Below are 24,862 nucleotides of genomic sequence, written 5' to 3' on the forward strand. Positions count from 1 at the left end.
TTTGCTTGCTCCAGGCTGACACTGTAATTAATACAACTGCTGATACCACTATGTGTATACTACTGTTTAACCCCTGCATATACTACTGTTACCCTGTTTCTGTAGCTGCCAATAAGCCTGAAAGCCTGGATAAGGATACAATGGACTCCATTTCACAATTGTGCTGGTGCCTATTGTAGTACTCCAGTGGTTCTCAAACTCGGTCCTCAGGACCCCACACAGTTCACATTTTGCAGGTCACCCAGCAGGCACACAGGTGTAATCATTACTCACTGACACATTTTAAAAGATCTACAGGTGCAGCTAACTATTTCACTAGTAATTATGTGAGGAGACCTGCAAAACATGCACTGTTTGGGGTCCTGAGGACTGAGTTTGAGAACCTGTGTACTACTCCATCAACAGAAAGTACTTTGTAGAGGCAGATATCTATTATGTATTCCACTAGAAGGTATTTGTTCCAATAATTGTTACCAAGGAAATTCTGTTGCAATAATCCTCTAATGAAATTAGCATTTCTGGCTGGAGAAACATGTCAGACAGCAGAGGATTTGTCGCACTCTCCACATTACTGAAAGTTACTTTTGAAGTTACCAAAACTTGTCAGGAGTGAGCGGGAACAGAACGAATTTTGCTGCACATCAATCACTGTGCAGCCCTGTGTGAAGAGAGTACGTATAATTGCATCTGTCCCGAGGATACTGCAGCTTCTCTAAAGACGCAAGTGGATTCTATCAAGTCATTCTACTATGGAGATGGTAACTAAGACCTCAGACACCGTCTTTGCCTGTGATTTATCACTGCTTATTCAGAGACTCATGCAGTCCATGACCTTCTCTGCCAAGCCAGCTGGTGCCCACCAAATTCTGACAGCCCGCTGCGGGTACATCCTGCAGTCTCTGCCCTCTACCCCAGTTAGCCCCATAGAGGTAAGCGGAATTTGGGCACAGCGCTGGGACTTTCTAGTGTTGTGCCCAAATTCCGCTTACCTCTATGGGGCTGACCGAGGTAGAGGAGAAAGACTGCAGAATGTGTCTGCTCCAGGCTGTCTGCATTTATAGGGCAGCCGGCCGGGCTGGCACAGGGGATCAGTGGGAGGCATGGACAATCGCTCTCTAGCCGGGGCTGCCCCTCTGCTTACACATTGGAACGACTGTCCTTGATCGGGGATTGCCCTCACACACTTGAACAATATAATGAATGATGGAACGAGCACTGTTCCGTCCTTTAATAACATACCACAGGTCGCTAGCGATATCGTTAGGTTTGATGTGCAGCACATCAAACCTGTGCAGGTTAGCGACCGTGGGAGCACGCAATCACCCGTACACACTGAGCGATGTAGGCGTTTTGTCGTTACGAAGCAGCAAATCGGCCGGACATTGCTCCAGTTTAAGTCTCCGACCTCTAGTTCGATCCCACTGCTCATGCACAATTGCGATTATGGATGGCAATTACTTTTATGCACAGGAATCGGTGCATCGCAGGGACCTGCCTGGCCAGTTTAGATCGATGTAGGGTAATAAACCTGAATCTCCTGGGAAAAAAACCAAAACAAAGCTCTGTGAAAAGATTTTACATCAATGTGTGAAATCTTTATGAATAGGGTACTTAGTATTTGCATATGCACTTATGAAGAATTCAATTGCACAACAAGGTTTTTTGTCTGTATAGGAAACTGTCAAAGATGAACAAATAAATGGTAATGGGGGTTATCTATACATTTGTATCATGCAATCGTCTTTAATTGTGTGTGACTTGCGTATTCTATAAATATAATACATATTGTATATCTATATTTTATCAATTTTTTGCAATTAATAAATTCAATATTGTTAAGGAAATCTCAGACACTCTTGGATAATATATTCTGGGCACTAAGAGCCTTCCTCAGTTTTATTTCAAATATTTTATTATATAGCAATATTTGCAGGGTATCATACTTTGATTATGTTGACACATGGCATAATACAGGGCATATGAGGGTACACTGGTGTGGCATTTTAGATATGGTGGTGTCATAATGGTTTTGGTGTTGTGCCGCAGATTTTTAGAATGCCAGTAACACCCATACTTGTGCTTCCTGGGGCAAATATAAGCACTCGCACTGTAAAGCCATGCTAATCTTTTATATTAGTAGCAAACGATGAGTGCTTACTTCTTTCATTATTTAATTTACTATTTTATTTATTTAACAGTTTCTTATATAGCGCAACATATTCCGTTGCGCTTCATAATTGGAAACATTAATAGAACAAAACTGGCTAATAACAGACAGATATATAGGTAGGAAGGCCCTGCCTGCAAGCTTACACTATTAATATTTAGAATTCACACACTTTATGTATCATGCAGGTATTCAGGCTATACACAGTGGGCCTGATTCAGAGATGTACGTTCATCCGACGATGAACGTACATATCTGATGTTTAGAGATTTTGTTCACAGACCCCCTGGAAGAGGCAGCGTCATTTGAGGGGGCATGCCTGGTCACTGTTCCCGGAAACGGGGGAGTGTCGACCCTGTTTTCTGGGAGGTATGAGGGCCAGGGTCTGTGTCGGTGGATGAACAATTCCCGGTCAGGCTGTGGGAAGCTTCAGCTCCCGCAGCCTGACCAAAGGAGCAACTATCGCGACCATTGGTCGTGATGGTTGTCGTGCTGATCCCAGCTTGTGATGCCGGTCGCAGTGCTGGGATCGTAAATGCAGTAAGGAGGTGTCTAGCACCTCCTTCTGCATTTGCATCTGAGATGGACGGATTTGCACAGCCGCTTGTGTGCGGCTCTGCAAATCCGTCCATCTCTGATTCAGGCCAAGTGTCTTTAAATAAGCGCTTAATACATAAATAAGGACACAAACAACTTTTTTCTGTTGTCACTTTGTTCCATAATCTAACATTTTGGAATTTCTTCCATCTAGAAATCTTGTGTTAGCCCCGGAGCAGCAGTGGAGCCTGGACAGCTTTCTGCATCAAGCAGCATTGCATCTGGACTCCAATGCACCTTGACAGCCGCATTGCCAGCCAGCCATGAAGATGTAAGAAGAGTCATTTTTATATTTTACTAAATTCAAATGGTTGAGAGGCTGGAAAATGGCAATGGGGGGGTATTAGGAGGGACAGTAAGCTGAACCTTCCCTGTGAAGCGATGTATATCCTATACCTATCAATGGGTGAGCTTTCAAAATTCAACAAACCTCAAAACTGAAATAAATTGAATATCGATACCTAGATTTCCTCTTAAAGCTGGTGGGCAAAGATATATGTGAGGGAGAAGTTAGCGGACTGTGGGGCATGTGAGGTAAAAGCTGGTGGTCAGAAGGGCATGTGAGGAAAACATGGTGGGGATGAGTATTTGAAAGATAATATGGTGGGCATGGAGTATGTGTGGAAAACTGGTGGGCAGGGGGCATGTGAGGGAAAAGCTGGTGGGTAGAAGGGCATATGTGAGGGAAAAGCTGGTGAGCAGATGGGCATGAAAGAGAAGAGCTGTTGGAAATTTTCCTGTTTTCACAAGTCTTTTTTTGTTACTTGTAACGTATGCAGGTTTTGTTACTTGTAACGTATGCAGGTATACAGTCACTTCATAGTAACTTTAAAAAAGTGCATTTTTATTGTTTGCTTTGTTCCAAAATCTAATATTTGGATCCCCCTTCTAGAATCCTGGACAGCATTCTGCATCAGACATCAATACATCTGCACTGCAGCCTCGTCAGCCTACCAGCCAGAAGGAGGTAAGATTTTTTATTTTTTTTGACAAAAGTAAAGTGTGCAAAAGTCTGGGAAGTAGTTACAGGGGAGTAGGGAGTACTAGGTTAAATCCAGTTTCGCCAGCAATGCACCATATCCAAAAAGGCGAACGAGGCTTAAGGCCTCATCAAACGATTGATAAACTACCCTGCAGGCTGATGACGGTATGGCATCGTTAACAGAAGCCCCTGAAGGGTAGGATAAATGCTGAAACAGGCGAAACTTACCTGGGACCTTCTTGGGGACCACACGAACAGGGGAAATGCAAAGATCCTGCAAGGGAGGGACGGGTAAAGGACCTTCCATCCTCCCCAAAAGGACCTTGGCCTCTACTTTTGCTAGTAAACCACCAGGGAGGTCTCTGGCTGAGCGCAAGTTATGCGGGGCGCAAACCAGCAATGGACCAGAAAAAGGCAAATGAAAACCCAGTGAAAGACCTTCCAACAAAATTTGAGAATCCTCTCGCAAAGGGTACCAACCTAACCACTGTGAAAGTGATTCTAGGCAAATTGGGGACATAGCTTTAACCAGAACTCTTTGCGTCCTCTGTACGATCGGGGACTGAACCACTCGATCCCCATCAGCAATCCTTGGCTGGGTGCTCGTCACCGTAGAGTTGACAGGAGTGGAGAAAACGACAGACAGCACCATGAGTGTACCGCGAGTCGTTAAAGGCAAAACATTTACCTCTTGCCACACCCGTCGCACCCGGCTTCAGAGAGGCTGGGGGGCTTGCGGGGCGGGACACCCTTCAAGGGGGGGGCCGACAGTTTTGGGAGACCTCTAACCACACCTCGACATCTTGTACTCCAAACGGCAAAACAATACCTACCCTCGTGCTTCCTATGAAATTGCGCATCATATTCGCGCCATGCCAAACTCCTGGAACACACAAACATGTCGTGCACCAAAAAAATATATTTAAGAAGGTTAACATATTCATCCGGCCTCGTATGGAGATAACATGCCGCAAAACTGAGCATGCCCTTTGCCCATGTATTAAAACTGCACAAGGCCTCCTCCCCCAAGCCCCCAGGCTTCTTTGCTTGCGCCAAGCCTTTTTTTGTATCCTCCTCGAGCGAGAAAAAATACACAAATTTACCCTTGCGGATTCTCTCCCGCGCACTCGTGTGCAATCCGCGAAGGATCGCAGTGTTCGCGCAGTGAACAGAATCAGAGCCTGGTTCAGGCTCTGCGTGCCCTCCTAAATAAACCTTCCTGCTACTACCGCTTGCCTTTTAGCGAGACACTACGCAACCATCCTAGCAATTTTACGCGGGCGCGCAGGAGAATCAAAGGAATAGGAAGAGGAATAAGAGCATGAAGAGTTAGACGATCCATACTCACCATCATGGGCCGGACCTGGAACAACATCCTTGATATCTTCACGCGGAGAAGCCACCAACTGAACAGCCGGGGGCCGCCTCGACGCGTGCAGCCGTACTAGCTGCCGAGTCGTCAGTGGAAAGTTCGCTTGCAGCCTGAGGACCTGAAACTACAGGAGCAGGGTGAGTAACTGGCAGAGGGGAACTTGGCCTCAGTGCTGGGAGGTGTAGAAGGACGGGGACAAGGGGGCAGCACAGGTGAGCAAGGAGCAGGCGGGGTGGCCGGGCGCCTGACGGGTGTGGGGACCAAAACATCTGCAGTGGGAGGGGCCACTTGGGTGTGTTGGGCGGGGAGGGGGGAATATGCCAGGGGTAAAAGTTAGAATGGTGGGGGAAAGGCGGAAAAAAGGGGGGGTAAGAAAGGAAGTAAGGAGCGGAGAAAGGGTGGTAGCTAAGGGCGGAAGGGGCCACTGGAGCAGCGTGACAGGCCAAGCAGCGTGAGAGGCGGAAGCCGCGGAAGCAGGCACTTCCGTCGGTGCGGCAGGGGATGGAGGTGCAAAGGTCAGCATGCGGGAGCTGTGAACGGTAGCCACGGGGACCATCGCTCCTGCTGGCATGGCAGGGACAGGAGGAGGCAAGGGGGCAGGATGGCAAACGAGGCAGGAGCCACGATACATTGTGTTCCCGCCGATGTCTCTGAGGCTAAGGTGCGGCCTGGGGACATGGGCACCCCAAGGCTCACTGGGGCTGGGGAAAGGATGGGGGGGGTGGACGCCCGCCCACACGCCGCAGCAGTGCACAGAGGACAGGCAAAGTCAGCCAGCCGGTGGGGTGGGGGGGGTGGCAGAGCGCCTGGGACGGGGCATGATGCAATGGAAAAGCAGGAAAATAGAAAACAGAAGAGAATCTGTCACACAGATGGTGATACTCAGCCTGTTTCATGAATCCAGCAAAAGAGACTGAAAACCTGACACAGCCTTTCCTTATATACCACAAAAACCGACACGTCTAGCACAAACATCCATTGGCCCAAACCAGCCATCTGACCCACTGGCATCAACTAAGTTATCTGACCCACAAGACTGTCAATCAGTACCATCAGCAAAAAACAGTCTTCTTATATATTCTCAAGCTTAAACATCTTTCGCCTGTTATTTTTATTGTTTGCTTTGTTCCAAAATCTAACATTTGGATCCCCCTTCTAGAATTCTGGACAGCATTCTGCGTCAAACATTAATACATCTCCACTGCAACCTCGCCAGCCAACAAGCCAGAAGGAGGTACAGTAGGATTTATTTTTATTTTTTTTGGCAAAAGTAAAGTGTGCAAAAGTCTGGGAAGTAGTGAGTACTAGGTTAAAACCTTGCACTGGCCCTGGGGGGAAATGTGCCAGAGGTAGAGACACTGAAGGAGTGGTTGGGTAGCAGGGCCACCATCAGGGGGGACTGCTGAGACTGAAGTCCCGGGCCTGCACACTTGGATAGTGGGGGGGATCTGCCCACTCCTCTCATCATGTATTAAAGTGAGAGGGGGCCGCACCTACCGCCCATCCATTCCTACCGCTGGTACGGCGCAGTCACAATGCAATGACGTTTTTTTTGTATGACAGCCGGCGCACATGATGTTATGCCGCTTAATGTTATGCTGCTTAATACATACGGGGAATGCGGTAAAACCCCCGAAAACTGCATTTTCGGGGGTTTTACCGCATTTTCGCTGATGATACATCTCCCCATTACTGCTGAACAGTTACAAATATATCTAAAGGTGGGTACACACCTGCAGGTGATGGTCGTATGGCCTGTACACACCTGCCGATGGACAGATATGTCTGCAGACACATCTGTCCATCGGGTGTGCAGCACAGCCAATGCGATATGTCGGTGAACGCCAACGTTCACCGACATATCGCAGGTACACACTGGCCGACGAGCAGCAGATACATTGGCTGACCATTTGATCGCCCAATGTATCTGTCAGTGTGTACCCAGCTTAAGGTTGCAGCTGATCAATTCACTAGGAACTGCTCATTGTGAACATGACTGTGATGCATTCTGTGCAGGGACAAGTCCTCATTAAGACTATTTAGGGATTCTTGTCTGATTAAGGATTATCTAAACAATGACCTTGTTGTGTACACTGCTGACACTTACCGTAGTGTGATAGGTTAGTTAGATAAGTCAGTGTTCAGTGTAACCCCAGGAGTTATATGATGGGAATGATATGTGTCTATATTATTTGCAGAGAAATATGATTCTCAGGAATATAATCCTTCTGTCAACCTTGTGACAATAACAGTGATCCACAGCAGAAAATAGTTGTTGAACAAATAATCCACCTTGTCCTGTCGAGTTCATCAGATGGAAGTTGGCAAATATTTTAATAAGATCATATCTGCGCTGAGTGAGGGATTTATTGCAGCTTCTGAAATCCGAAAATGTCCCTTTTTCCTCCATTTTCCTCCATTCCTCCTGTATTACCAAAGATGATTGTAACACATTTATGTTAAAATAACTGAAATTCAGCTGAAACAATTCGTATTGTCACAAAAATGTAAAGTTTCATCCCGATTTAAAGTATCTTTTCAATTAGTATTGATTAGAAGTTGAAGGCAATAATAAAAAAAGTGAAGGTAAGTTTAGTTAAAGAGATGACTTGAAAAGAACTATTGTTTACATATACTGGAGGCAGCCATCTTGTGGGTGCTCCAGGTATTCAAGTGAATGCAGCCTATCAATTCATTCCGAACCAGTGACAACGCTGCTGGAGAAAGTAACTGGGGCGGGAGAAAGTAACTGGGGACTATCTATGAGAGATTGAAATGGTGTTTGCACACACTGGGCCTCATCCAGAGATGGACGCTATTGCAGCAGTGACTGCTTCTTATTACACAGCGTGCCTGCGTCTTTGTGCTAATGTAGTAGGCTTCCTCCTGAGATGCCCACTGGCTCTGGCAACTGTGGCAAAAGACATAGCCGCAGGCCGTGACACGTCCCGTCTGGCTAGTCATCCCACTGTTACCACCCAGAAAAGCCCACTGATATCGCCGCTCTCTCTGCAACTAAATTTGTTCTGCGTCTTTCGGCAGTGATCATTGGGAAGCTTACACAGTTCGGCATGGAGGCAGGTGCTGACTGAAAGCATCGGCCGCTTGCACGCAGCATCAACCCTGCGCGCACCTCTAAATCAGGCCCACTGTCATCTGGGAAATTCTCTATTGTTCTCTGCCTATTTAAGAAACCGCATTGTACCATAGTGCCTATTTTTGAAAAAGCATTTCAGGGAGATTGTGACAACCACACCTATGAGCGCAGCGATAAAGTGGGCGTGTACTGCTACATCAGAGGGGCGTGTCATAACAGTGTATTACATCCAAATGTAAATGAGCCCCAACTCAGTTAGCAAGATCTACTTATTGATGAAACACTGATACTTTTCAGAAAATGCCTGTAGTCATAGGGATCATTCTGCCTTATGGTTATAATGCAGGGAAATTATACATCGAATGTATATATGACATAGTTGCCTACCTTTGGCTTCTCGGGAGAAGCCTTAGTAGGAGAAGCAGGTGGGCTGTGATGGGGCGGGGCCTGACAGTTTCGTCATTAATCCCCGCCCCCTGCACGACAAAGTGCCGTGATTGGCTTAAATTTAAATAGGGGTGGGGCTAAATGACGCGATTCACAGCCGGCACCCCTTCCTCCCTCTCAGCAACCCAGCCTTCCTCCTACCCTGTGAGGCAGCAGCATCATCCCTTCCCAGCCCATCACACAGCCCCTTGTGCTGGGTTTGGGAGGGAGGGATCCTAGAAGGGACCAGCGGCCAGCCAGGACGATACACGGCGCATGCGCCGATTTCAGCAAAAAACCCCAAAATCTTAATTCGCTGCTTGTGTAAGTAAAACAGCGCTGCAGAGTTTATTTACACGAGCGATCGCCGGCGACAGTATCCGTGAATAAATACAAGGTAAAAACTGTTGGTTCAATTAGAGCCAGGAACTAAACATGTTTGCTGTGGAGATTTGCTCTTAGGTTCTCTGTATTTCTAGTTATTTCTACTTATGTCTTGGTCACAATCCCTTAGGATTTCAGAGTAAACGTTACGGTGTAGTGTAGTATACTCACGCTCTTTAACCACATATATTATAACACATAGATTAACAAAATGTATAGAATGACTTAAAAGTCTGAAATCACTTCACACGCTGTAAGAATTACATTTAATAACTTACTGGAATGTGAATGCAGAAAACTATTTTTATTTACTAACTTGAAATGTAATGCTGAAAACAGTACTGATGCTAAACTAAAGACCTCCAGAACACATTAGAGACGGCAGTAAAGGGTCGAAACAATACTCTATGGGCCTGATTCAGAGCCGGACGCTATTTGCGGACGCTCGTTCAGAAAAAGGGGCTGGATATTTAAATTAAGCGCTCGCTCTTTGCGGTCTGTTGACGCCTCTATGTCTGAACGAGCGAACGAAACATGCGCTCACTATTTTGGAAAAAACACCCCCTGGCCGCTCGCATCATACGTCATCTCTGCTATTTATTTGATTAATCGAGTACATCGAAAGGCGTATGAACTGCTCGCAGTGCTTGTGGTAGCATTTTCCTACCGCAATCATGCGAGCAGTTCAGGCTAAAAGACAACCAAGTGACGTGGTCAATGACGCTGCTTTGTTAATTATGCACACCCTTAAAACGCCCGTTTTGACCGTTTGGCACGCCTGCGTTCGGATTTCCACTCCCCGTTTTCAAGCACCCTCCCCTGTTACCACCCACAAACGCCTCATTCTGTCACTCAAATTAGCAGGCATTCGCTATTTTGCGAGCACACGATTTTCGACCGCACTGACTGGTTCGCGCATGCGTACTACAACCCATACATATGCGCAGATGTGCGAACATCGCTCGGAGCAAACGAGCGGCCGCTTACGAGCGGCTCTGAATCAGGCCCTTTATCCACACATTTTAAAACTACACACAATTGTACAGTAACATTGTCTCAAAAAATGTTGTGTTAATTACTGTACATTGTAAATAGACACTGGAGAAAATAAATATATATGCTTGGGGACAAAACGGAAAGAAAATTGATCTTTACATTATGCATATTCCAGCCTAAGGGGTATATTTACTAAAGTGTGGGTTTTTAGAAGTGGAGATGTTGCCCATAGCAACCAATTAGAATCTTCTAGAAGCTGCTAGATAAAGAAGTAGAATCTAATTGGTTGCTATGGGCAACATCTCAACTTCTAAAGACCCACACATTAGTAAATATACCCCAAAGAGTATCAATGAACATTTTTAATTGATGCAGTACTTAGTTGGAACTGGAACACATTTTTCCGGAATAAGTGGATAAAAAAGGCTGTTTTTGGGAAAGGTGTGTGAAGGAAAGGATTTTATAAAGTACCTACAGTTTTATTAAGGAAGATATGTAAGCTTATTGTAGTTTGTATCGTTTATGACACTTTTCATAATATGTTTCGTGATAATGATATAAATATGTTTGAATATAGATTTATGGGTATGTAGTCAGGAAGCCAGCGGTCGAAATGCCAACCGCCGGCTTCCCGACAGTGAAATCCCGGCACGGGACTAATGATAGGCGTCTAAATACCGACGTCTATCATTAGCCCCACACTGACATCCTAACGCCCGGCATACCGATTGTAGGCAAGCCGGGCGTCGGGAGCAGATAGCCGCGGGGAGGGGGCGGGGGGGGTTAGGTTTTAGGGTCTTCGGGGGCACTTAGGGTTAGGCACCCCCCCCCGGGAGAGTTAGGGTTAGGCTAGGGGAAGGTGGGGTTAGGGTTAGGCACCCCCGAGGGGTAGCTTAGGGCTAGGCACCCCCCCGGGAGGGTTAGATTTAGTGTGCGGGGAGGGGGGGGCTTGGTTTAGGCACCCCTGGGGAGAGGTTAGGGTTAGGCACCCCTAAGGGAGGGTTAGGGATAGCCTACTTACCTCCCCTGTCGGGATCTTCATTTGCCAGCGTTCCGGCGTCGGTATTTTATCCACCGGGCTGACTTCTGGCGGTAATACATACCAATTCCGATTTATGATTGGAATTTATAGGCTGGGATATGTTTTTAAGGGAAGCAGTCAGCTTCCCGACAGTCTAATCCCGGCATGGGTTAAATGACAAACGTCGAAGTCCCGACGCCTGTCATTTTACCTATGCCGGGAGCCCGACACCCGGCTTACCGATCGAAGGTAAGCCGGATGCCTTGAACGGACAGCCGCAGGGGGTGGAGGGTTAGGTTAGGGGCTCATGGGGGGCTTATAGTTAGGCACCCCCCGGGAGGTTAGGTTTAGGCTAGGGGAAGGGGGGTTTAGGCACCCCGGGGAGCTTAGGCACCCCCGGGGGGGGAGGTTAGGGTTAGGCACCCCCGGGGGGGAGGTTAGGGTTAGGCACCCCTTCGCGAGAATTAGGTTTAGGCAGTGGGGAAGGGGGGGTTAGGTTTAGTCACTTAGAGGGGGGATTAGGGTTAGTCACTGGGGGGGAGGTTAGGGTTAGGCACCCTTAAGGGAGGGTTAGGGGGAGGATTAGGTTAGTTTATACTTAACTTAGTGCAGTCGGGATTTTCACCCATGTCGGGCTGCCGGCGGTAAACAGGGGCGGATTGGGAATTTAAAGTGGGCCTGGAAAATACTTAGAAAGTGGCCCCATGTGTGCGCGCCGAAGGCGCGTGCCTGAAAAGTGGGTGTGGCCTTGTGGCAGGGGTGTGGCCTAATGTGAAAAGTTCTGCCCGCCAGCCACTCCCCCCCATTTTTGTCATGCTGGGGGCATGCCCACCGTTCCAAGAGCTGATAGCCATGCCCGCAGTCCCTCTCTCCAGTGAATAAGCACATAAAGCATGTGAATGAGTATTTTCTTACCTATATGATTTCTCTGCAACGAGGGAACCTTTGAAGAAATCGATCCTTGCTGGACAGGCAGTGTCTTCAGTACTATTCATGCAGGAGATCACATGTCTGGAAGCCGCCTGTTTGTGTGGTAATAAAGCCAATGTCATTATTATTCAAGAGAGGTTCAACAAGATAGTAACAGAAGTTTTGGGGCAGGACAAATGTGAGTTTCCCATATCAAACAATTTTATATTAATAAAATATATTTGCTCATTTGGTTCCATTTGCATCAGTAATATGGTTTCATTAGAATTGTTGTCTTACTGAAGATTATTGTCCCCCAGTCTTTTCTTCTAATAGTACCAGTGATGCTATTGTCCTCTATGTGTCTCTCCAGCACCATCACCTTGGGTGTCTCCAATGCCAACATCCTGCGTCTCCTCAGTGGCATCATCCTGCGTCTCCCTAGCGCCAGATCCTGCATCTCCCCAGCACCATCCTCCTGCCCTAGCACATAATAGCCCACCTCCTCCACACACAGGTCATATTCCCTTAGCATAGAATAGCCCCCCCCCCACAGACAGATCATCATCTCCCCTTAGCACAGAATTACCCCTCCCCACAGACAGATCATCTCCCCTTTGCAAAATATAGCTCTCTCCGCCACAGATAGATCATCTCCCCTTATTACAGAATAACCCCCCTCTCAGATCATCATTACCCCCCCCCTCTCACACACACACACATCCCCCCTGAGACAAATCTCCCTATTAGCCACTTTAAAAGAAAAAAATGTCACCCGACTCCTGCATGCTGCAGGTGCCGATGGAAGTCTCCCAAGCAGCCAGCCAGCCAGCCCATCCCCGTCTGTCTCCATTGCACTGCTGCTCCCCCATGATTTTACACCAAACCCAGGTCTGCCTGATTCTCACAGGCAGCCAGCCCCGATTGTCTCCTCTCCACTCTGTAAAGTTAAACCTTAACATCGCACTTCACAGCCTGGGGAGGGGACAGAGTGGGGAGGAGACAATCGGGCAGGCTGCTTGGGTAGCCATGTAACTTACCCCACTTGCTGCTGCCGACTGCGGACCCGCGTGTCTGAGCACTCTTCCTCCAAGGTGCTGGTGCGCGGGCAGGTGCGGTGACTGACTGACGTAGCTGTTCTCAGAAAGCCTCTTCTCGCGATAGAGGTGGGCCGCGCAGGGCCAGCAACAGAAATCTTGGGGCCCGTTACACAGATGCCTTTGGGGCCCCCCACTCAGCCCCTGCTCCACACAACCTACTCAGAGATCGAGATATATATATATATATATATATATATATATTCACACATACAGTATATACTATATACAGTACATACACACACACAAGAAAATTAAAAATATATAAAAAAAATATGTATACATACACACAAATATACATATATACATTTGCACATACACATTTATATTTGAATATATATATACATACTAGGGGTGTGCACCGGCCACTTTTCGTGTTTTGGTTTTGGATCTGGATCTTTCTTCGTGTTTTGGATCTGGATTGGTTTTGCCAAAACCACCCTTCCGTGTTTTGGGTTCTGGGTTTTGTGTTTTGGATCTGTATTTTTTTGAAAAAAAGCATAAAAACAGCTAAAATCACAGAATTTGTGGGGTTTTCTGCTCCTATGCTATTATTAACCTCAATAACATTAATTTCCACTCATTTCCAGTCTATTCTGAACACCTCACACCTCACAATATTGTTTTTAGTCCAAAAGGTTGCACCGAGGTAGCTGGATGACTATGCTAAGCGACACGAGTGGGCGGCACAAACACGTGGCCCATCTAGGAGTGACACTGCAGTGGCAGACAGGATGGCAGTTTGAAAAACTAGGCCCCAAACAGTACATAATGCAAAGAAAAAAAAGAGGTGCAAGATGGAATTGTCCTTGGGCCCTCCCACCCACCCTTATGTTGTATAAACAGGACATGCACACTTTAACAAACCAATCATTTCAGCGCCAGGGTCTGCCACACGACTGTGGCTGAAATGATTGGTTCGTTTGGGCCCCCACAAAACAAACTGGCAAGTAATCTGTCCCTGCACAAACTGGCTCTACGGAGGCAAGATGTCGTCCTCATCCTCCTCATCCACCGATTCTTCACCCTCTTCAGTGTTGTGTACATCCTCATCCTCACAGAGTATTAATTTGTCCCTGCTGGAATCCACAACCACAGGTCCCTCTGTATGTTCTGGAGGCTGGTCTCCCTGGAAGAGTTGATAATTCATTTTTCTGAACATCATCTTCTCCACATTTTGTGGAAGCAACCTCCTACGCCTTTCGCTGACAAGGTTCCCGGTTGCACTAAACACTCTTTCGGAGTACACATTGGAGGGGTGGCAACTCAGGTAAAATAGAGCCAGTTTGTACAGGTGCCTCCAAATTGCCTCTTTTTCCTGCCAGTACAGGTATGGACTGTCTGACATCCCTATTTGGATGCTGTCACCAATGTAATCCTTCACCATTCTGTCAGTGGTGACAGTATCATATGCAGTGACAGTAAACATGTCAGAAATTGTTGGCACGTCCTTCAGTCCGGACCGGATGTCCAAACCGGCCCTTGACTTATGACACGGGCGCACGCTTGGCGCTGCTACTTTGTTGATGCACGTGCGGCTACAGCGCACACAAGTCACAAACACAGGAAAAAAATTGTTTTTTATTTTTTGGAGCACTTTCTGGACACAGGCGCATGCTTGGCGCTGCTCCTTTGTTGATGCACGTGTGACTACTGCACATACATTTCGCACACAATCACAGAAAAAAAAGAATTGTTTATTTTTTGTGGAGTGCACTTTGGGGGTTACACCACCCTTTAACAGACGAGCCAGCTGGCCCTTGATTTATGACAGGCACACGCTGATGCACGTGCGGCTACTGCGCACTCAATTCACAAAGACAGAAAATATTTTATTATATTTTTTTGGCGTGCACTATTGGTTACACCACCCTTTAACAGACGAGCCAGCCGGCCCTTGATTTATGACAGGCGCACGCTGATGCACTTGCGGCTACTGCGCACTCAATTCACAAAGACAGAAAATATTTTATTCAATTTTTTTGGCGTGCTCTATGGGTTACACCACCCTTTAACAGACGAGCCAGCTGGCCCTTGATTTATGACAGGCGCACGCTGATGCACGTGCGGCTACTGCGCACTCAATTCACAAAGACAGAAAATATTTTATTATATTTTTTGGGCATCCACTATGGGTTTTTTTTGCACTTGGGGGGAGCACTCCTGATGGACAGGTCACCTCCTGGACAACACTACAGCACCCCTTTAGGACTACAGCCTTTATGAGACACTGCACAACACAGCCCAGCCAGCCCCTATAGACTTTGGAGTGGACACAGCCCCTATTGACAACTGACTGCACAACAGAGCCCAGCCAGCCCCTATGGACAACAAACTGCACAACACAGCCCAGCCAGCCCCTATGGACTTTGGAGCAGTGGACACAGCCTCTATGGACAACAGCAGCACAGCACAACACAGCCAGCCCCTATTTACTTTGGAGGAGTGGACACAGCCCCTATGGACAACAGCAGCACAGCGCAGCACAGCACAACACAGCACAACACTACACTACACTATACAGCCCAGCCAGCCCTAACTCCCACCCTCCCTCTTCACTGTCCACAGCAAAGTGAGAAAATAGCGCCGACGCGGGTACCTTTTATAGAATCCAAAAGCCGCGAGATCCGACAGCGGGATGATGACGTTTTGCCTCGATTTCAGATCCGAGTCAGGCGGGAAAACTCAAGCCTGACTCGGATCGGACTCGGATCGGACTCGGATCGGGAGGGCTCGGGGGGGGTTCGGATTTCAGAAATCCGAACCCGCTCACCCCTAATACATACACGCATAGACATTAATATAGACACATAAATATATTTACATACAGACATATATATATATATATTATATATATATGTACACACATACACATTTATATATGTATATATATATATACACACACAGACATTAATATATACACATACATACAGACATATATGTATATATATATAGATATATATATACATACATACATTTATATATACACACACATATACATACATTTATATATACACACACATATACATACATTTATATATACACACACATATACATACATTTATATATACACACACATATACACACATACAGACATTTATACATATATACGCACATTTATATATATATATATATTAAAAGAAAACCAGAGCTACAGGTATATGTAAAAGTAAGAAATGGGGCACTTTGTCAATATCAATTAAAAATAATATAAAGAACACTGTCTGTCATGGGTGTCACTTACCAGCACAAGCATCTGCTGGGACAGACAGTGGCTTGAAGTAGTGTGCTGGCCTGTCTGAGTGCTCGGCTGCGGACGACTCCACTTCCTACTGGCCTCCCTGCTCCTCGGTAGATGGACCAGGCGTGGCAGGGCAGGCCAGGGATGCGGTAAGGAGGGCTGGCGCAGCGTCATTATGACACGATACACGCTAGGGCCGTGGCCACACTCAGTAAGTAGGGATGACGTGGCCACAGCCCGGGGGTTTACCTTGGGGGTGGGAGGTTCGGGTGTACTCCTTGTGCGCCCCTGTCGCCGGGCCTGGGGCCGTGGCAGCTGACAGCTCAGGGCTGCCTGTGATGCTAAAAAAGAAAAAAAGCATGTTAGCCGGGTGACTCGATTCGGGGGGCGGGGCCAAGGTTGAGAAGCGCCCCCACAGACCAATCGGCCCACCGGGATTTTCCCCTCTAAAGGTAATGACCAATCCGCCCCTGGCGGTAAATCATACCCATCCCGTTTTTAAACTATTGGGGTCTGTTTCTGAGTTGGGGACAGCGGCGTTCATGTGTTTATGTTTTTCCACAGTCGCGATGTGACTTTATGTTAATAGTTACTACTACAAACCCTTCCCTGCTGTACAGCCGTGCGTATGAATGACTGAGACGCCCACTTTAAGAGTCTTTAGACGCTCAAATGCAGCTCGGTACGTCGCACCATTGAAACTTGCACCAGCACCATAGTAGGTGCAGATTCTGATAGTATGGCCTTCTATGTGAGCGATTGAGCGTCTGAGTTTGCAACCACTTCAGCGACAGGCTCATAACATGTCCATAAGGAGGTACATCTCTGTGCGTCTAAGTAGCCACCTCCCAGTCACCGCCCAATGCATTTCTCAGACTGTGCGACTTTGTATGCTAACACTGTGGGAAGCATGCGCTGTGCGACTTTTTACCGTCTTGGGCCCAGGCTTGAATATCGGCATAGTGTCCAACTGGTGTATATTTTCTTTGTGATGACCACAAAGACTTAACAACAGGTGACTGACAGAGCATACATAACCAGGGGCGCTGAGGGGGGAGAGCGGGTACAAATTACCCGGGCCCGTGCTTGCTGCAGGGGCCTCCCTCTTAAGTCACAGCAGCCCAGCACACGCTGCTGTGTGCTGGGCTGCACTGGGAGACTGCTCGTGGCTGCTGCTAAAGCAGCAGCCGGAGCGGTCTCCTATGCCTATGGGGGGAGCGATCACGCTGATCGCACCCCCCCATTGGCTGTGCGCCGGGCTGAGGGGCATGGCCACGCCTTCACACGATTAGGGCCCGGCGCGGCTCTCATCGGCCCTGTACATAACCCTTTGGTAGGGTGCACAATAGGCGTAAGTTACACCTGAAAAAGTGCCTGCAAAAGGGCCCATTCCTCCCCACATGCAGTTCCAGCTGAAATTGAGATGTGTTCCGGTCTGCAACTGCAACACATGTGCCCACATTATGGCAGGAACATGCCACAGAACCTTACGCCCAAGTTGCACCCATGTTTTAATCCACTTCCCTATTGTGCAATAAACTCACTTGCTAGTTGGCATCATTTTAGCTTTGAATACAGAAACTCCCCGTCTTGCTTACTCAAAAATAAAAATGAAATAAAATTGATTAAAGACTCACACAGAAGCTGTACCTGGGCGATGAAATTATCAGGGTAACAAGCAGCAAATCACAAGCGGGTCACTAGATCTGGCGATGGTCATTATCATCCTCTAGCATTTATACCTAACTCAAATCGCCCACAAATATATGGAGGATTTCCTGGAATGATTTCTTTCTTTTTGCATTTGTGATAACACGCCCTTTCTGTACACCCGTCCCTCCCGATCTGCCCACCCAGACGCTGGAGACAGGAGGAAATGGCAAAGAGTTGGAAATCTGCATGGGCGCATAAACGTTCACACACTGTTCTAATGCGGCCCATACACTGTGCGATTTATTACACAATGTGCACGATTTCGTTCAATCGTAACGATCAATCGTGCACATCGTGTGTTTTTTCAGTGTGCATACGATGCCGATGCGCGTCCCCAAACTCGTCTAGTTGGATCTTAGATCTTACTGCAAAACAGTTATGCTGCATACACACATAAAGATTTTCTGTCCAACCATCCAACTAGTTGATTGGTTGGAATGAAAATCTGGTAATGTATGGGAGTAACTGATGATCAGCAATTTGCTCCTAAATGCCAGAAAACAGATGAAAATGGTCGTCAGACAAGTTTTTTAAATGTTTGATCTAAACAATTTGTTCAAACAACAGTTTTTGTCCATTGTCCGGCGTTTGGGAGCAAATTGCTGATTGTCATTTGCTTTCATACCTTACCAGATAGTCATTCCAACCAATCAACTAGTTAGATGGTTGGACAGAAAATCTTTACGTGTGTATGCAGCTTAAGATCTACGATCTGGAGTACAATTTTTAATTCACTTCTATGCATCGTATTGGAAGATCGTAATAATCAATCGTACAGCATTTGACCACATCGTATGAAGAATTTCAAGGGAAATCGTACTACACATCTTACCAACTTGTCAACGCACCGTGTGTGGGGTCCTTAAGGATGTGCGAGCAATTTCATCCAAAATGATGATCTACCAACTGGCATTGTACTCACTCTCCATGAACGCAGTGTCGGTAACCTTCTGGTGTGTGATCTGGGTATAGTATCCGTGACCCCTGGCATTTAGATTGTTCTGTCTCATTGTTCTGTCATCTCTCACTTCAAAGCTAGGAATACAGATGAGCTGGAATTAAGGGGGAGATTTACCAAAGCTTGGAGAGAAATAAAAAGGAGAGAGATAAAGTGCCAACCAATCAGGTTTTGTCATTTTTCAAACACAGCCTGTAAAATGACTGAAGCTGATTGGTACTTTGATAAATTTCCCCCAATTTATTTTGTTGAAAATGGAGAGTGCCACTGCGCAGACTCCATATTGTATCCTCCAGGGAGGCTTCACTTCCTTAACAAGATGGCTGCCAAATATACTACTTCTTGTTTACTGTGTTAGGGGGAGATGTATCAAAGCTTGGAGGTTGATAAAGTGGAGAGAAATAAAGTACCCACCAATCGGCTGCTAACTGTCATTTTTCAAACACAGCCTCTAAAATGACAGGAGCTGATTGGTTGGTAGTTAATCTCTTTTCACTTTATGGGGTCTATTCACTAAGCCTAAGCCTCGGAGAGAGATAAAGTACCAACCAATCAGCTGCTAACTGTCATTTTTCAAACATCGCCTATAAAAGGACAGGAGCTAATTGTTTGGTAGTTTATCTCTTTTCACTTTATGGGATCTATTAACTTGGAGAGAGAGAAAGTGGAGAGAGATAAAGTACAAACCAATCAGCTCCTAACTGTCACTTTATAGGCTGAGTTTAAAAAATGACAGTTAGGAGCTGATTGCTTGCTATATAATCTCCATCCACTTTATCTCTCTCCAAGGCTTAGTGAATTGACCCCTATCGCTCCCCAAAGTTTGCTACATCTTCCCCCCTAAGAGAGCTACAGTGGAAGTCGCAAGTCTTCCACTTAGCTCTGAGACCTGTAATATATTGCCTTATACAACCATTCAAAGGTCTGGTCCCAGCTGCAACGCTGCCCACATACATTCACCGACACGCCTGCTCCGCTCCATAACCAACATGTATAACAGTGAGGACGGCTGTACTGCCACTGCTATCAATACATCACCCCACTGGTTAAGCAATCTGGGCTGGTATGTGCAGCAACTCTGCCATTCCACACCCACCTGTACACACATATTCCAACATGTTTGGTACTAAAAATGTAATCTAATAAATCAAGTTTACACTGGATGTAATATCGCTGTACAAATAGGACAAGAGTCATACTAAACTGATTTCCCAGATAATCCCAGGAAATTGCCTCCAGTGCGTTTTCCACATTATCTGGCTCAATCTGATGAGTTTAAAACATACCTTACTCACCACTGGCCAAACTATGTGGATGATAATTTGTCCTCTTGGGACGATCCTGTTCTTTTTTGGCGGGCCTCTAAGGCTGTAATAAGGGGTCATATTATAAGCTATGTGGCACGCAGGCGTCGTGAGGCTAAGGCAGAGTACAAGGCCTTAAAAGATGTAGTAAAGGACACCTTTCAACAAAATATTACTGATCCTTCACCTGAAAAAATGAATCAGTACAAACAAGCTGGGCAGGTATTAGAAACATATTTACTAACACAGGCAAAACATTCTATGGAATACACCAAAAACAAATATTACCGTTGGGAAAACAAGGCAGGCAAGCTTTTAGCAACTCTATCTAAAGCCCACAGACAACGCCGTACAATTACTACACTGACAAACCCTACTACTGGAGACATAATTACTGAATCTAAAGAAATTGTTAATCAATTTCAAACTCATTTTGAAGAATTGTTTCGTTCCACACCTATTGATGGAGCACTTCAATCCACCCTGCTTACTGATGACGTTTTACCCAAGTTAACAGTGGAGCAGAGGGAGGCGTTAGCAGGTAGCATAACTATGGAAGAAATGAATAAAGCCTTAACTTTGCTCCCTACGGGCAAATCCCCTGGGCCAGATGGCTTTTCCGGCGAATATTATCAAATATTACAAACCCTCATAACCCCAACATTGTTTGAATTATACAAAACAATACATGATAATAACACACCATATGATACATTCAATGAGGCACATACAATTCTGCTGCTAAAACCTGACAAGGACCCAAATTTGATGTCATCTCCTAAATGTCGACTTTAAGCTCTTAGCTAAGATCATGGCTTTACGGCTCCAAACAATCTTACCTCACATAGTGACAGAACATCAAACAGGGTTCGTACAAGGGCGACATGCAGTAAAGGCTATAAGGACGGCAATTGCAGCAGTGGTGGTGTCGGCGGGAGCGTCGGGAGTTGAGAATATATTGTTGAGCTTGGATATTCAGAGAGCCTTTGATATGGTCTTGTGGCCATATTTGTTTGAGGTGCTGGAGAGAAGAGCCTTTGAGACAAATTTTGTTGTACTAATACGTTATTTTTATTTTAACTCATCAACATCATTGCTGGTCAATGGAATAGTAGGTCCCCGTTTTTACCTGGAAAGGGGCACCCGCCAGGGTTGTCCCCTATCGCCGTTACTATTTAATTTGGCATTAGATCCTCTTCTTAGAACTCTTCAGACATGGCGAGAACTTAAGGGCATCTCTGTAGGTAGACAGGAATTAAAAATGTCCGCATTTGCGGATGATATTCTTCTCTATATAGGTAATCCTGAACAATCCTTGCCCCTTCTGCTACGTAAATTGGAACATTTCGGTCTAGTATCTGGTCTACATATAAATATGAATAAGTCAGTGGCTATGTCACTTAAAAGTTCTGCTAGATCTCCTAGGTGGGCCTCTCAATACCCCTTACAATGGACTAAACAATATATACCATACTTAGGAATATTGTTACCGCGCAATATCTACGATCTCTATAGACTGAATATTAAAAAAACGATAAATAGATTGAGTGCGGATATTAGGGGGTGGGAACGTATTCCGTTGTCATTTTTGGGAAGAGCTAACTTATTGAAGATGGTGGCTATCCCCCGTTTAATGTATCCCTTGCAATCTCTCCCTGTTCTTTTAACAAAAGCTGACACACTTAAAATTAATATGTTGATACGTCACTTTATTTGAAAGGGTGGCAGAGCTAGAATAGCCCTACGAAAACTTTGCCAGCCTAGGAGCAATGGGGGCATACATTTTCCAGATATAGCTATATATAACCAGGCGGCACTTTTGCGACATTTGCGCGATTGGTTGCATCAGTCCTCCATATATACTAATGTCCAAGTGGAACAAAGATTCCTACTAGAAAGTGATCTAATAAGTTTTCTTCATCAACATGAACAAGAGATATCTGAGATATATAAATCAAATCCGCTACTGTGGACAACTCGAAAGATATGGCATATCTTACGACATAAGGCTGGATTAAATGCCTATTACACTCTTCATCTTCCATTGATCCGTAATCCCAAATTCCTTGATGGCATGGCTGCTCACCCTTTTACACTATGGTGTATGGCGGGTATAACCAATATGAAATCTCTGGTTTCAATAGCAGAAAAGCGTATGCTTACATATACAGAGGTCTCAAATAATTTCCCAATGATAAACCATTATCCATTGGCATTTTTGCAAATGCGCTCTTATCTTACACATGTTTTACAGTATATTTCCAATAAGGATTGGGACAGTACGTTGGACACTTTTCTGTCATATCAGGTACCACACCGTAGAGCTATCTCAGTCCATTATAATTTTTTAAGAGATATAATTGAGATATAATTGACCATTCCACAATTTCTGGAGGTATGGCTAAATGGCTAACTCATTGCCCAAATCTGACGATTCCGAGGTTAGAAAAGGCATTGGAGTTCTCTAGAAGAACTTTGCCAGCCAGTATGTATATGGAACTCTTTATAAATGTTTATCATAATGTCTATTTATCCCCAATTAGACGTTTCAAAATGGGATCATCCGATAATCATTTATGTCCACGATGCCAGCAGGAAGAAGCAGACAATTTCCACTGTCTCTGGGCATGCCCAATAATAAAGAATTTTTGGCATCACATAAGAAGATATGCAGAGAAATATTTTATAAATTATGTCCCGTTTACTCCTGAGTGGGCGATATTGGGGGTTTTCGACCCAGAACAAGGTATGACCTCAGATAGCAAGAAATTACTGTTGATCATGAGTGCGGCAGGCAGGAAAACCATACTGCAGGGAAGGTTGGCTAGCTCACCTCCCCAATGGTCTCTGATCATGACAAAATTATATTTTATTTTTAAAATGGATTGGGTAGAGACTATGATACAAAAGGAAAAAAGGTGGAACGTTTCTTTTTATTATGGGAAACATACATAGACACACTTCCAGTTAGCACAAGAAAACAAATACACCATAGTTTGAAAAATACCACATGGTATCTCACAAGATTAGCGGTAGATGATCCTCCTATTAATATTATTTAGAAAGAAGTTTTGGCTTATTCTCTCTCCGGATCTATAATTTTGTAATGGTTTATTATAATAGAAATATAAATGTAAAGGATCAAACTGAAGATTTGTTTATCGATTTGAAAGATATAGTTTAAAAAGGGCAATTGTAAACTATACAATTGGAATTATTTTGGTATTATATTTGTTAAGTACGATTCTACATTGAATGTTGTATGGCACAAAAAAAAATATGTCATATTATGAATACATATTGTCTCAATAAAATTTACTGAAAAAAAAAAATATTATCACTTTTTTAATCCAGTTCGCTACCATAAATAAACATGTCCAAAACTGAAAATAAAGCAAGCTGCATATGACAGCTGGTGGAGTGATTCAGTTCTCTGTGTGTGATCTGTCAGTGAAGAGGCGCGGAGTGATATAGCTCTGTGTGTTTTTTTTTTTGTCCTGCAGAGAAAATGGGGTGGAGTCAGATACTGTCAGTGAGGATAGAGGGGAACATTTAGTGATAACCATAGACAGCTCTGCCATCGATGGTCAATGGTATTCTACCATCAGTGAGTAACAATCAATGGTGAACCATCAATGGTTAGGTTATGCACAGGCACAGACGGGGCCCACGCATGTGCTTAGCGGGGCCGGCACTCACTGATAATTTACTATTGGTGGCATCCCATGGATGGAGAAAATATGCTCCGGGCGGCAGTGCAGCAATGATACTCACTGCGGGGTGGCGTTCCAGCCATTCTGCTAGCCAGATGCAGGGGCCGTGGGTGCTTTAGTATTGGTGGCTAATTATTATTCTGCTTTACATTAGCCAATTCTTTCCCCAACATATTAATAATTGTTCCATTACATTTTATAGCAATTATTCCTCACTAAACATATCAAATATATTGGCGCTAAAAGACAGCTAAATAATGTACAGTATATGTATTAGTTACTTGTACTTGTGTACTTTACGGACTCATTGCAGAGAGAACCCAATGAATGTTTTAAATGGTACTGTGTACTTTACGTACACAAGTATTGAAAGTTCTCCCCACCTAAAGAAGAAAGTGGTCCCCTTGCGGGCTCGCTGCGCTTGCCACGCTTCGGGCTCGGTGGCTTGCCACAAAGTTATATTCCCCCTCTATCCCCTCTGGATGGTAGAAAATTACGCTGGACACTAGCTGATGACGTCAGGGTCCTCTCCGTGAAGGGGATTTAGACATTACCATGAGTGATAATAATAATGAGTGTAGGACACTTGGGTTCTCTCGGCAATGAGTCCGTAAAGTACTCAAGTATCTAGTTACTTGTTATAAAATAATAATGGAGATCCAAGGAAGTTGTAGATAAAAAATAGAATCTATATTGGGTGGGCAATGAGCGTCCCTCCAGCTGTTGTTGAACTACACATCCCAGCATGCCATGCAACAGTTTTAGCATGTCCAAACAGCAAATCTGTGGCAAGGCATGCTGGGATGTGTAGTTCTCAACAGCTGGGGGGGCACTTATTGCCCAGCCAATTCTATGAATTAGAATAAATGCGAAAAATATACAAAT

The 24,862-nt window shown here is 45.3% G+C and overlaps 1 long non-coding RNA gene across 1 annotated transcript; it reads left to right on the forward strand.

Annotated features, from left to right (window-relative positions):
- The first annotated feature begins 3,656 nt into the window (after window positions 1-3,656).
- LOC148474485 (uncharacterized) lies at window positions 3,657-7,475 on the forward strand. Its single transcript, XR_015872876.1, has 3 exons — window positions 3,657-3,731; window positions 6,278-6,352; window positions 7,317-7,475. It is a non-coding gene; the product is annotated as an uncharacterized LOC148474485 (long non-coding RNA).
- The last annotated feature ends 17,387 nt before the right edge of the window (window positions 7,476-24,862 follow it).

This window comes from Taudactylus pleione, unplaced genomic scaffold, assembly GCF_031769625.1.
Source record: "Taudactylus pleione unplaced genomic scaffold, aTauple2 ptg000842l, whole genome shotgun sequence".
NCBI lineage: Eukaryota > Metazoa > Chordata > Amphibia > Anura > Myobatrachidae > Taudactylus > Taudactylus pleione.